Consider the following 12,458-nt stretch of genomic DNA (forward strand, 5'->3'; position numbering starts at 1 on the left):
TTCCTTCCGGGATTTGGCTCCTCTTCCCAGGCTTCTCTGGCTATATCCAATATGCCCCGAGGGTGGCGCCCATATAGTAGTTCGAATGGAGAGAAACCCATTGAGGCTTGCGGAACCTCCGGGATGGAGAACATGAGGTAAGGCAATAGGGTATCCCAGTCTTTCCCATCCCGGCTCACCACTTTCCTGATCATAGCCTTGAGGGTCCTATTGAACCTTTCCACAAGGCCATCTATTTGCGAGTGGTATACAGAGGTCCGTAGGGCTTGTACATGGAGCAATGAACAGAGATCTTTCATCAACTTGGACATGAAAGGTGTCCCTTGATCGGTCAATATCTCCTTGGGTAGCCCAACACGAGCAAAGATCTGTACTAGCTCCTTAGCTATTGGCTTGGAAGCTGTGTTGCACAGGGGAACAGCTTCTGGGTACCGGCTTGCATAGTCCAGTACAACAAGCACATGTTGGTGGCCCCGAGCTGTCTTCTCTAGGGGCCCTACCAGATCCATGGCTATCCATTCGAAAGGAACCTCTATTATTGGAAGAGGTATCAAAGGAGCCCGCAAGTGCGGGCGAGGGCTATGTAACTGACACTCTGGACAAAAGGTGCAGTATCGCCGGACATCTCCATGTACTCCTGGCCAGAAGAACCTCCGCAGGATCCGTGCCTGGGTTTTCTCTACCCCTAGGTGTCCTCCAAACAGGTGACTGTGGGCGAGACTCAATATGGCTTTTTGATGTTTTCATGGCACCAGAAGTTGTTGTATCTCTTGCTCCTGCATTTGCACCACGCAGTACAGGAGATCTTTCTTCACTATAAAGTAAGGTCCGGGACCCCAGACCTTCCCATCCACGAGTATCCCATCGATCTCGGCCACCTCTTTCCTGCATTATCATATCTGGGGTCCTCCGCCTGGTCCTGGCCAAAAGTCTCTCTTCCGGGACTAACCTGCCCAAGCTCCCAGGGGCCGGCTTCTGCTTCTTCCAACGGCTTGCCGCCATCACGGCTGGGGGCAGCTTCTGGCTCACTTTCTGTGGTGGAAGTTTCTCTGTTGGCTGCTCGCGTCCATCAGCCTACTAGGGAGGTCTTCTGGCCCTGGGTCAGGATCCGGGTTCCTCTCTTTTTTTGTCTTCCGGGTCTTTCAGGGGGCTGAGAACAGATCCTGAGAAATCTCAGTGAACATCGGGGGTTGACATTCCCCCAGTGACGAGTCGCTGTCCTCAGGGTCCCCACCTCCCTTCAGCCTCTCCGGGGGGAGTAAATGATCAGACCCTGGATAGTCCCTCCTGTAGCATTCATGCAGGGTTCATGCACTTGGCAACATTCAGGGCACACCCGGAGTGTTGTGTAGGAGCAGTGCACACACGGCTCCTCTCAAGGGCATGAACCTTGGAATCTCGCCCAGATGACATGAACCGTGGGAAGCCTCCCAGGACTGGGCTCAAGGCCCGAGAGCAAGGAATGCGGTAGATAGATATTGGTAAATAAGAATATTAAACAAAGCCAGTGTATTCCTTTTATCTGTTGGAGTATGTAATGCACGGGGGGAGAGAGAGAATAAAAGAGAGGGTGGAAAGCTGACAGGAGACCAGCCCGTCGGCAGACCAGCCTGCTTGTTTGCTTAAAGCTTCTTCTGTCTGGTATTTGAACCGCAACAACTAGCGCCCAAACGTGGGGCCCTCAGCACTCACCTCACCCAGCAAGGGTTTCAGACGTGTCACTCATCCGCTTCGCGGATCCCGGTGAGTATTTTTCGTCGTGGTAAGTATGGGAAGCTCCCTCTCTGCTTTGCAAGTGCAACACCGCAATGAGCTACAGAATTTGCTGCGTAAGGCTCAGCATGATTGCCCCACTCGAGAACTCACTCTCCTGCTACAGGAGGTGAGTGCCCAATGCCCGTGGTACCCTGAAGCCGGAACCCTTAAGCTAGTGGACTGGGAGCGGTTGGGCCAGACGTTGCACAAAGAGCCTCGGGCGCCCATGCAGGCTTTACATACCTGGCACCTCTGCTGCGACGCGATACAGCGTGTTGCCTCGGAAAGGCCCTCCCTCACGCCAATAGAGAGGCTGGTGATCTCGCCACTCCCATCCACTCCTGCAGCCATCCCCCCTCCTGGCGATGTGACACAGCGTGTCGTCTCGGAAAGATCCTCTCCCGCGCCAATAGAGGGGCTGCCGATCTCGCCACCCACATCAGCTCCTGCAGCCATCCCTCCCCCTGCTTCGCCCCCAGTGCCTCAATTACTGCCGCCTCCTTTGTCTTCCCCACCAGAGCCGGTGTGTGATCACCGTCCCACCGTGGGGCCCCATGCTCCGGGGCCCCCCCGGGGGATCATCCGCGTCTGCTCAGGGGCTTTCGCTGGTGCAACAAATGGTTCACGCAGTGAAGACTCGCCCAGATCTTACAGCAGAGGAATTAGCTGATCTGGTCTCAGTTTGCCCGGTGACCTGGCAGGATGATGGCCAGGGCAACCAGCTTGCAAACTGGGTCAGTTTACCTTACTCGGTGATCAGAGAGGTAAAGAAAGCGATTCGCGAGTTCGGCCTCACTAGCACGTATGTATGTGGTCTCCTTGAAGGGCTAGGTACTGGGTACACCCTGGTCTGGCCTCATCTGGAGTACTGTGTCCAGTTTTGGGCCCCACACTACAAGAAGGATGTGGATAAATTGGAGAGAGTCCAGCGAAGGGCAACAAAAATGATTAGGGGTCTAGAACACATGACTTATGAGGAGAGGCTGAGGGAGCTGGGATTGTTTAGCCTGCAGAAGAGAAGAATGAGGGGGGATTTGATAGCTGCTTTCAACTACCTGAAAGGGGGTTCCAAAGAGGATGGCTCTAGACTGTTCTCAATGGTAGCAGATGACAGAACGAGGAGTAATGGTCTCAAGTTGCAGTGGGGGAGGTTTAGATTGGATATTAGGAAAAACTTTTTCACTAAGAGGGTGGTGAAACACTGGAATGCATTACCTAGGGAGGTGGTAGAATCTCCTTCCTTAGAGGTTTTTAAGGTCAGGCTTGACAAAGCCCTGGCTGGGATGATTTAGTTGGGGATTGGTCCTGCTTCGAGCAGGGGGTTGGACTAGATGACCTTCAGGGGTCCCTTCCAACCCTGATATTCTATGATTCTATGATTCTATGGTCCCTGAAGATTGGAAGGCGCTGTTGCGCATGATGCTGACGCCCAGTCAGTATGTTATTTGGCTTAGTGAGTATCGGCAGATGGTGGAACGCCAAGCCCAGATATATAGAGAGCAAGGTGTCACTTATGAGCAGTTAGCAGGAGAGGGCCCGTTTGCTACCGTTCAGATGCAGTCTCAACTCCAGCAGGCTGTCTTCCCCATTATTTCTGCCTGCGCCCAGCATGCTTTCCGGAAGGTTCAGGCAAGCCTACCAAAAGCTTTGCCAGTATCCGTCAGGGTGCATCAGAGTCCTTTATGGATTTTACCAACAGATTGCAGGAGGCTATCCTCCGACAGGTGGATAACCCTGCGGCAGCTCAGGAGATTCTGTTAAAAATGGCGGTTGAAAATGCGAACGAGGATTGCCGCCGTGCTCTCCAGGCAGCACAAGCCGCTGGCGTTCTAGAGCTGTCGGACATGCTGCGGGCGTGCCAAAACATCGGTACACAAGCACATAAAGCTGGGGTTCTGGCCGCCGCCCTGCGGAAAAGCGGGAAGGAGGGGAAGCGTTGTTATCGCTGTGGTAAGGAGGGTCACTTTCAGCGGGAGTGCCGCTCATCGACGGCGCCCGCCCGCCCCTCAAAGAAGTGCTCCAAGTGTCGGAAGGGCTATCACTGGGCTAATCAGTGTCGTAGCGGGTATGGAAACCGCACGACGGGTCCCCACCGAACCCAGGACCAAACGGGGGTGTTCCCCACTCGGACAACTGTTCCTCTGCCTTACAATCCATAGACTCCATGAGGGCGGCGACTGTCGGAAGTGCAGGGCTTGATTTGATTATGCAGGAGGACGCTGATTTTCAGTTGCCGGGGGAGGTTTGCGCCATACCTACACAGGTGACGGGACCTCTCCCTGCCGGATTTGTGGGTCTGGTTCTTCCTCGCTCACACTCTGGGAAACAGGGTTTTTTTGTAATCCCAGGGGTCATTGACGCCGATTACACCGGCGTTATTAAGGTTCAGGTGTGGACCCATCTTCCGCAGTCGCTCCCACGTGGACGGTCAATTGCGCAATTGATTTTAGTCCCCTATCAGGTGCCAGCCGCAGAGTATCGAGCCTGGGGCAGAGGCGACTTTGGATCGACGCTGTCTCAGTCACTGCCTCACGACACGTCCTCTCAATTTGTTGCTCTAATAATGTCACTCCGCCCCTCGAAACCTCAGTTAACACTTCTTTTAAATAATTTTCCCTTTACAGGGCTGGTGGACACTGGAGCTGATGTTACGGTGATTCGTGATCAGGACTGGCCGGTCAGTTGGCCAACAGTTCCTTCTAAAGAGTTGTGGGGGATCGGGAGTAGCAAACCCGGGCGCCAAAGTTTGTCTTGGGTCACGGTCTCTAAACCAGGAGGCCATGCCCTTGCTACGATCCGCCCTTTTGTGCTCCCTGTCCACCTCAATATTTGGGGCCGTGACTTACTTGTAAAGCTGGACACCACCCTCGATATTAATATATAATGTCCCAAAACCCTCCCCCACCCACCTTGCCCTCCGCATTACCATTGGTATGGCAATCCTTAGAGCCCGTATGGATTGACCAGTGGCCCCTCCCCCTAGAAAAGCTGAAAGCACTTCATTCACTTGTGCAACAACATTTGCATGCACAGCGCTTGGAGAGCTCCACTAGTCCTTGGAACACCCCAGAAAAAAAGAAAAGAAAAAATCGGGTGCATGGCGGCTGTTACACGATTTAAGGGAAATAAATAAACGCATCCAACCCATGGGCCCCTTGCAGTTTGGGTTGCCAAACCCGAATTTAATTCCTCAAACCAATCAGCTTTGTGTGTTAGATTTAAAAGATTGTTTTTTCACAATCCCCCTTTGCCCATAAGATCATGAAAAATTTGCGTTTACAGTGCCAGAATATAATAATCAGCGACCCGCTCAAAGGTATCAGTGGAAGGTCTTGCCCCAGGGAATGCAAAATAGTCCAACCTTGTGTCAATTTTTTGGATCAGGCCCTTGCCCCTTTTCGTGCCCGATACCCCACACTAAAGGTCTACCATTATATGGATGATATTTTGCTTAGCGGTCCCCAGGTCATGGCACAACAGCTTGAATATTTGTCCTAGATTCTCGGCCAAAATAGCCTGTTAGTGGCACCAGAAAAAAATCCAACGCTCTTATCCCTACCAATATCTCGGGCATAAGGTTTTACAAACCTATGCTGCCCCTGTTCGCCCGGAAGTGGTTCTACCCCAACCCCTAACCCTTGTTAAATTACAACAAATTTTGGGTCATTTAAATTGGATTCGACCCTACTTCCATCTCCCCACATCAATGCTGCAGCCATTGTTCGAGCTCCTACGTGGAGCTCAGGCACTGGGCGCAGTTATTGCCATCACTGAGGAGCACATTGCCTGCATTCGACAGATCAATGCAGTGTTGAGTCAGCAGTTTGTGGATAGACTCACTGAGGTTCGTCCCCTGCGGTTAGTTCTCCTTGCCACCCCTCATACGCCTACTGCGGCTCTGTTTGTACCTCGTACAGACACAGCCGTCTCTATCATAGAGTGGATATATTGTCTTCCACTCCTCCTCGGAATATTTATCCTTATTTAGACGCCCTGTCCGACCTTGTTTGTAAAGCCCGCCACCGTGCAGTGCAACTTACAGGCACTGATTTAGTTGCCATTGTTTTCCCCTTATCACGTAGTGAATTTGATTCCTTGTATCACACCTCCTTGGCCTGGCAGGTTGCTCTTTGTGATTGTGTGGGAGAGATCTTTTATAATCCCCCAAAAGATCCTCGGTTGGTGATTACACAAAAGGTGCCAGTAATCGTGCATCGTCTTAGCCGCTCTCGACCTATTGTTTCAGCTATCACTCTTTTTACTGATGGCTCTTCACATCGCGGTGTTGTCACCTATCAATTAGGTGACCCCCCTCATTGGCATTCTCGTTTTACAATGCCTCAGCATTCCGTGCAGTGCTCAGAACTGGCTGCTGTTATCTTGGCCTTTCAACTTTTTGCTGATTGTCCCTTTAATTTAATTATGGACACTTATTATGTTTATCAGGTAATTGATCATTTACCCATTGCCCTCATTACCCCTCAGGTCGATGCGGACCTTCTTCGCCTGTTTTTGTCCTTACAGTATCTCATCACCACTCGTAATTTCCCTTATTTTATTGCTCATATTTGCAGTCATACCCCTCTGCCTGGGATACTCACTGAGGGCAATGCGCGCGTTGATTGCGCGTTACGTGGTCAGGTAAATTCCCTTTTTTCTGACCCCATCGAAAGCCATTCCTTTTTTCATCAGTCTGCCTCTGTTTTGGCCCGACAATTTCATATTTCTGCTGATCATGCACGTTCTATTGTTCGTTCCTGCCCCCACTGTGCCGCTGCTGCCCCTACCTTTTCTTATGCCGTTAACCCCAGAGGTACCGCAGCGAATCAGCTGTGGCAAATGGATGTCACTCACGTGCCACAATTCCGCCCCTATTTGTTTTTACATGTTTCCATTGATACCTATTCGGGATTCCTCTGGGCGACCCCACAGCGTGGGGAAGCCACTCCCAAAGTTATTCACCATTTGCTAGCCTGTTTTGCTATTATGGGTCGCCCGAGCCAGATAAAAACGGATAATGCCCCAGCCTATTGCTCCACAGCCCTCTCCACCTTTTGTGCCCAATGGGACGTCTGTCTCAAACACGGGATCCCTTATAATTCCACAGGCCAAGCTATTGTTGAACGTGCAAATCGCACGCTAAAAACCTTGCTTGACAAACAATTAAAACAAGGGGAGCTGCGTCTCCGAACTTTAGGAGACATTCAGCAACAATTGCATGTCCTTTTGTTTACTTCAAATAATTTAACACTGAATACAGATCAGCAGACCCCCGCGGATTGGCATTTTCATAAGTCCGACGTACTGGAAAGACCGCATGTCTATTACCATCAGCTGCCCGATCCACAATGGTTGGGCCCAGTACCTTTAATTACTTGGGGTCGGGGATATGCTGCTGTGTCTCTCCCTGCAGGACCGTTGTGGGTTCCGGCCCGGTGTGTGCGACCGGCACTGAAACAGCATGGCGTGGCACCAGGGGCTGTCGAACCCTGAACCGGAGTTTCAGCTGACCTTGGAGGAGAACGTGGTGCCTCCTGGGTTGACAATGGCGGGACGGAGAAGACGTAGCGTCCCAAGCCAGCCCGTGACATGAGGAGCAGTGAAAGCATTGGTCGCCGCGGCTCAACAAAGACTGGCAGCAAACCAACAGCCAGAGACTCCTGAGACTCTGTTTGTGGCCATTCTCACCCAAATCACTGCTAATTCTGTATTGATTGTGTGCCTTATGTGCCTGCTATTTCCTGTAGGGGTTGACTCGGGAGCGCCTCCTCCGTTACGGGCCTGAATGACATATAACCTATAGGAAAGATTGGCTTCAATGGCAAATGTTACCTGCTTTTGTTTATCCGATTTTGTAGCAGTTGAAGAATTGTTAGGTATGTGCCTTATTCCAGTATGTCATCACCCTGAGGAAATAGGGAATGAGATGATGCTCGCTGCTTATGCGAACCTCTCTTCCCAGTACTCTAACATGGCTAATTGGGGCCCGGCCAACTACACTTTACCTTCTTGGGCTTACTTCTTGCTGTTGCTGTGGGCAATGTATTTCCTTTTTGTTAAGGCTTTGTCGAGACCCGCCCTGGCAGGCTCCACAAGTTATGACCTTGTTTGTCCGGGAGTTAATTGGCTTGCAAAAGCAAATTGATGGCTACCATGAGATGGCCAAGCACAAATAAACAAAAAAGGAGGGGATGTAGCATTCGTGCAGGGTTCATGCACTTGGCAACATTCAGGGCACACCCGGAGTGTTGTGTAGGAGCAGTGCACACACGGCTCCTCTCAAGGGCATGAACCTTGGAATCTCGCCCAGATGACATGAACCGTGGGAAGCCTCCCAGGACTGGGCTCAAGGCCCGAGAGCAAGGAATGCGGTAGATAGATATTGGTAAATAAGAATATTAAACAAAGCCAGTGTATTCCTTTTATCTGTTGGAGTATGTAATGCACGGGGGGAGAGAAAGAATAAAAGAGACGGTGGAAAGCTGACAGGAGACCAGCCTGTCGGCAGACCAGCCTGCTTGCTTGCTTAAAGCTTGTTCTGTCTGGTATTTGAACCGCAACCCCCTCCTAATGACTACAGGATATGGAAGTTTAGGAACTATGCCCACAGTCACTTCAATGGGGTTTCCCTGAACCTCTATCTCAACTGGGATGGTGGGGTAATGGCTCACAGCCCCATGCATGCATGTCACTGCTACGCGTTTGGCTTGTAGCAGCTGACTATTTTTTACCAGCTTACCCGATATGAGGGTGATAGCACTTCCAGAGTCCACAAGCACTGTAGTCTCTGCTCCATTTATCCTCACTGGCCTGGTGTAATTATGCGGGGCTAATGCGACCTCCACGAGGTGGATAAGGGAGCATAGGACCTCCCAATCTCCCAAGTTACATTGCATAGGCTCCTCGGTGCTGGGACACTGTGCTGCTATGTGTCCCCACTCCCCACATGCATAACATCTATAATTGCTTTTAATCACTCCCCTATCCCAGGGCTAGGGGGTTTAGTCCCGGGGTTCCCCCCACTCAGGCCAATCCCTTCGTTCTGGGATCCCCGCTGGTTTTTGCCCCCCCCTTCTTCCACCTAGGACTCCCCAGGGGTTTGGCTGCCCAACCTTCCAGGGTTGGAGTCGGGTGCTTGCTTCGAAAGAGGCCTTCCTTGGGTAGTCGGATCAGTTCCCTGGCTGTCATCCGTCTTTCTACCAGTGTGATCATCTGATCGTACGTGGACGGATCTCCTGGCCTAGTCATTTGCGGAGATCTGGCGGCAGTCCCCACATGTAATGGTCTATGACCAGGGTCTCCAAAATCTACTCCGGCCTGCACATCTTGGGCTGTAACCACTTCTGCGCGAGGTGTATGAGGTCGAATAGCTGGGACCTCGGGGGTTTGTTCTCCTGGTATTTCCACTCATGGAACCTCTGGGCCCTTACCGCTGCCGTTACCCCTGATCATGCTAGGATCTCTGCCTTCAGACGGGTATAGTCAGTGGCATCCGTGGCAGGCAAGTCAAATTAGGCCTTCTGGGCCTCTCCACATAAAAAAGGGGTGAGAATGCTGGCCCACTGCTCCTGGGGCCACGCCTCAGGCTGAGCAGTCCTTTCGAATGAGAGGAGATATGCCTCTACGTCATCTCCTGACGTCATCTTTGGCAGACAACCAGTGGCCCTCAGGGTTCGCGTCCCGTCGGACCCCCAGGCCTGGGTGGTGAGGATCTTCAGCTGGTCCACCACCTCTCTCAAGAGGGCACGATCTTGGATCACCTGGCTCAGCAATAATTGATTGGTTTCCTGCTGTAGCTGCATAGACTTCTGTTGTGCCATTGCCTGAACCCAGGTGGCCTCCTGCTGGGCTGCTGTGGCTTGTACCAGGGCTCTTACCACCTCCTCCATTGTGGTACAAAGCAAACAAACCAAAACCAAAAAAAAAAAAAATCCAAAACCCCAGTGCACTTTTTTTTTAAACCTCTTTCTTCTGCCACGCTGTGAACGAAGTCCCACTCTTGACACCAGTTGTGACAAAGCTCTGTCCTTGCCTCCATGGGTCCCACATTTCCTGGCAGATTTCTCTAGCCTCAGAGGCTCACTGTGACCCTCCACGTAACCCTTCTCTCTCTAGAGACAAGGGTCACAGTCTACTGAGCCATTTTCATCATAAGCCAGCGAGGGAGGTGAGGAGAAGTTATCCTTCCTTGTACAGTCTCTGTTGTCTCCCAGTCTCAGTGATTAATCAGGGGGCAAAGGTGGGGGGGAGCCCGGGCCCACCCTCTACTCCGGGCTCCAGCCAAGGGACCCTAATAGTATCTGCTATGGTAGCTGACCTTTTAGAAACATGACATGCACAATTCCCTGGGCTACTTCCCCCACAGCAGCCGTCACTTCCTCAAGCTCCACTTCACCCTTACCTCAGGGCATCCTTCCTTATGCCTGATATCGTATGTACTACTCAGCCTCTCCGACAGCGCAACTTCCTTCCACAGCTCCTGACATGCACACCCACCTGACTGACTGGGAGGCCTTAACTAGTTTCAGCCAGCCCCTGATTGGTTTCAGGTGTCCCAATCAACCTAGCATTCTCCCTGCCTTCTGGAAAGTTCTTAATTGGCCCCAGGTGTCTTAATTGACCTGGAGCAGCTTCCATTTCACTTAACCTGGTACCAGGGATTTGTTTAGCCTGGAGCTAATATATCTATCTCCCAGTACTTTTCTATAGCCATCTGGCCTTGCCCCGTCACACTGGTTACCATTCTGTAGTCTTCAGCCATTTCTGTGAAAACCTAAGTGTTTTTCAGCTAGTCGTACAGTATTTCAATCAATTGAAAGTTCCTGCTGGATCCATACATTGTCCCTGCACACACAAGTCCTATTGACATCAGTAGGGGATGCTTTTTCTTTTGAAAAAAGAAAAGGAGTACTTGTGGCACCTTAGAGACTAACACATTTATTTGAGCATAAGCTTTCATGAGCTACAGTTCACTTCATCGGATGCATGCAGTGGAAAATACTGGCTGGTGAATCTTGCCCATATGCTCAGGGTTTAGCTGATTGCCATATTTGGGGTCGGGAAGGAATTTTCCTCCAGGGCAGATTGGAAGAGGCCCTGGAGGTTTTTCGCCTTCCTCTGTAGCATGGGGCACGGGTCACTTACTGGAGGATTCTTCTCTGGACGAGAAGTTGGATATGAGTCAACAGTGTGCCCTTGTTGCCAAGAAGGCCAATGGCATTTTGGGATGTATAAGTAGGGGCATTGTCAGCAGATTGAGGGACGTGATCATTCCCCTCTATTCGACATTGGTGAGGCCTCATCTGGAGTACTGTGTCCAGTTTTGGGCCCCACACTACAAGAAGGATGTGGAAAAATTGGAAAGGGTCCAGCAGAGGGCAACAAAAATGATTAGGGGACTGGAACACATGACTTATTAGGAGAGGCTGAGGGGACTGGGGATGTTTAGTCTTCAGAAGAGAAGAATGAGGGTGGATTTGATAGCTGCTTTCAACTACCTGAAAGGGGGTTTGTCATAAATATAAAGGGAAGGGTAAACCCCTTTGAAATCCCTCCTGGCCAGGGGAAAGCTCCTCTCACCTGTAAAGGGTTAAGAAGCTAAAGGTAACCTCGCTGGCACCTGACCAAAATGACCAATGAGGAGACAAGATACTTTCAAAAGCTGGGAGGAGGGAGAGAAACAAAGGGTCTGTGTCTGTCTGTATGCTGGTCTTTACCGGGGATAGACCAGGAATGGAGTCTTAAGAACTTTTAGTAAGTAATCTAGCTAGGTATGTGTTAGATTATGATTTCTTTAAATGGCTGAGAAAAGAATTGTGCTGAATAGAATAACTATTTCTGTCTGTGTATCTTTTTTGTAACTTAAGGTTTTGCCTAGAGGGGTTCTCTATGTTTTGAATCTAATTACCCTGTAAGATATCTACCATCCTGATTTTACAGGGGGGATTTCTTCATTTCTATTTACTTCTATTTTTTATTAAAAGTCTTCGTGTAAAAAACTGAATGCTTTTTCATTGTTCTCAGATCCAAGGGTTTGGGTCTGTGGTCACCTATGCAAATTGGTGAGGCTTTTTATTCAACATTTCCCAGGAAAGGGGGGGTGCAAGTGTTGGGAGGATTGTTCATTGTTCTTAAGATCCAAGGGTCTGGGTCTGTAGTCACCTAGGCAAATTGGTGAGGCTTTTTACCAAACCTTGTCCAGGAAGTGGGGTGCAAGGTTTTGGGAAGTATTTTGGGGGGAAGGACGCGTCCAAACAGCTCTTCCCCAGTAACCAGTATTAGTTTGGTGGTGGTAGCGGCCAGTCCAAGGACAACGGGGGGAATATTTTGTACCTTGGGGAAGTTTTGACCTAAGCTGGTGAAGATAAGCTTAGGAGGTTTTTCATGCAGGTCCCCACATCTGTACCCTAGAGTTCAGAGTGGGGGAGGAACCTTGACAGGGTTCCAAAGAGGATGGCTCTAGACTGTTCTCAGTGGTAGCAGATGACAGAACAAGGAGTAATGGTCTCAAGTTGCAGTGGGGGAGATTTAGGTTGGATATTAGGAAAAACTTTTTTACTATGAGGGTGGTGAAACACTTGAATGTGTTACCTAGGGAGGTGGTAGAATCTCCTTCCCTAGAAGTTTTTAATGTCAGGCTTGACAAAGCTCTGGCTGGGATGATTTAGTCGGGGTTCGGTCCTGCTTTGAGCAGGGGGTTGGAC

Source organism: Lepidochelys olivacea (genome assembly GCF_965140295.1).
Source record: "Lepidochelys olivacea isolate rLepOli2 genome assembly, chromosome: 5".
Taxonomy (NCBI): Eukaryota; Metazoa; Chordata; order Testudines; family Cheloniidae; genus Lepidochelys; species Lepidochelys olivacea.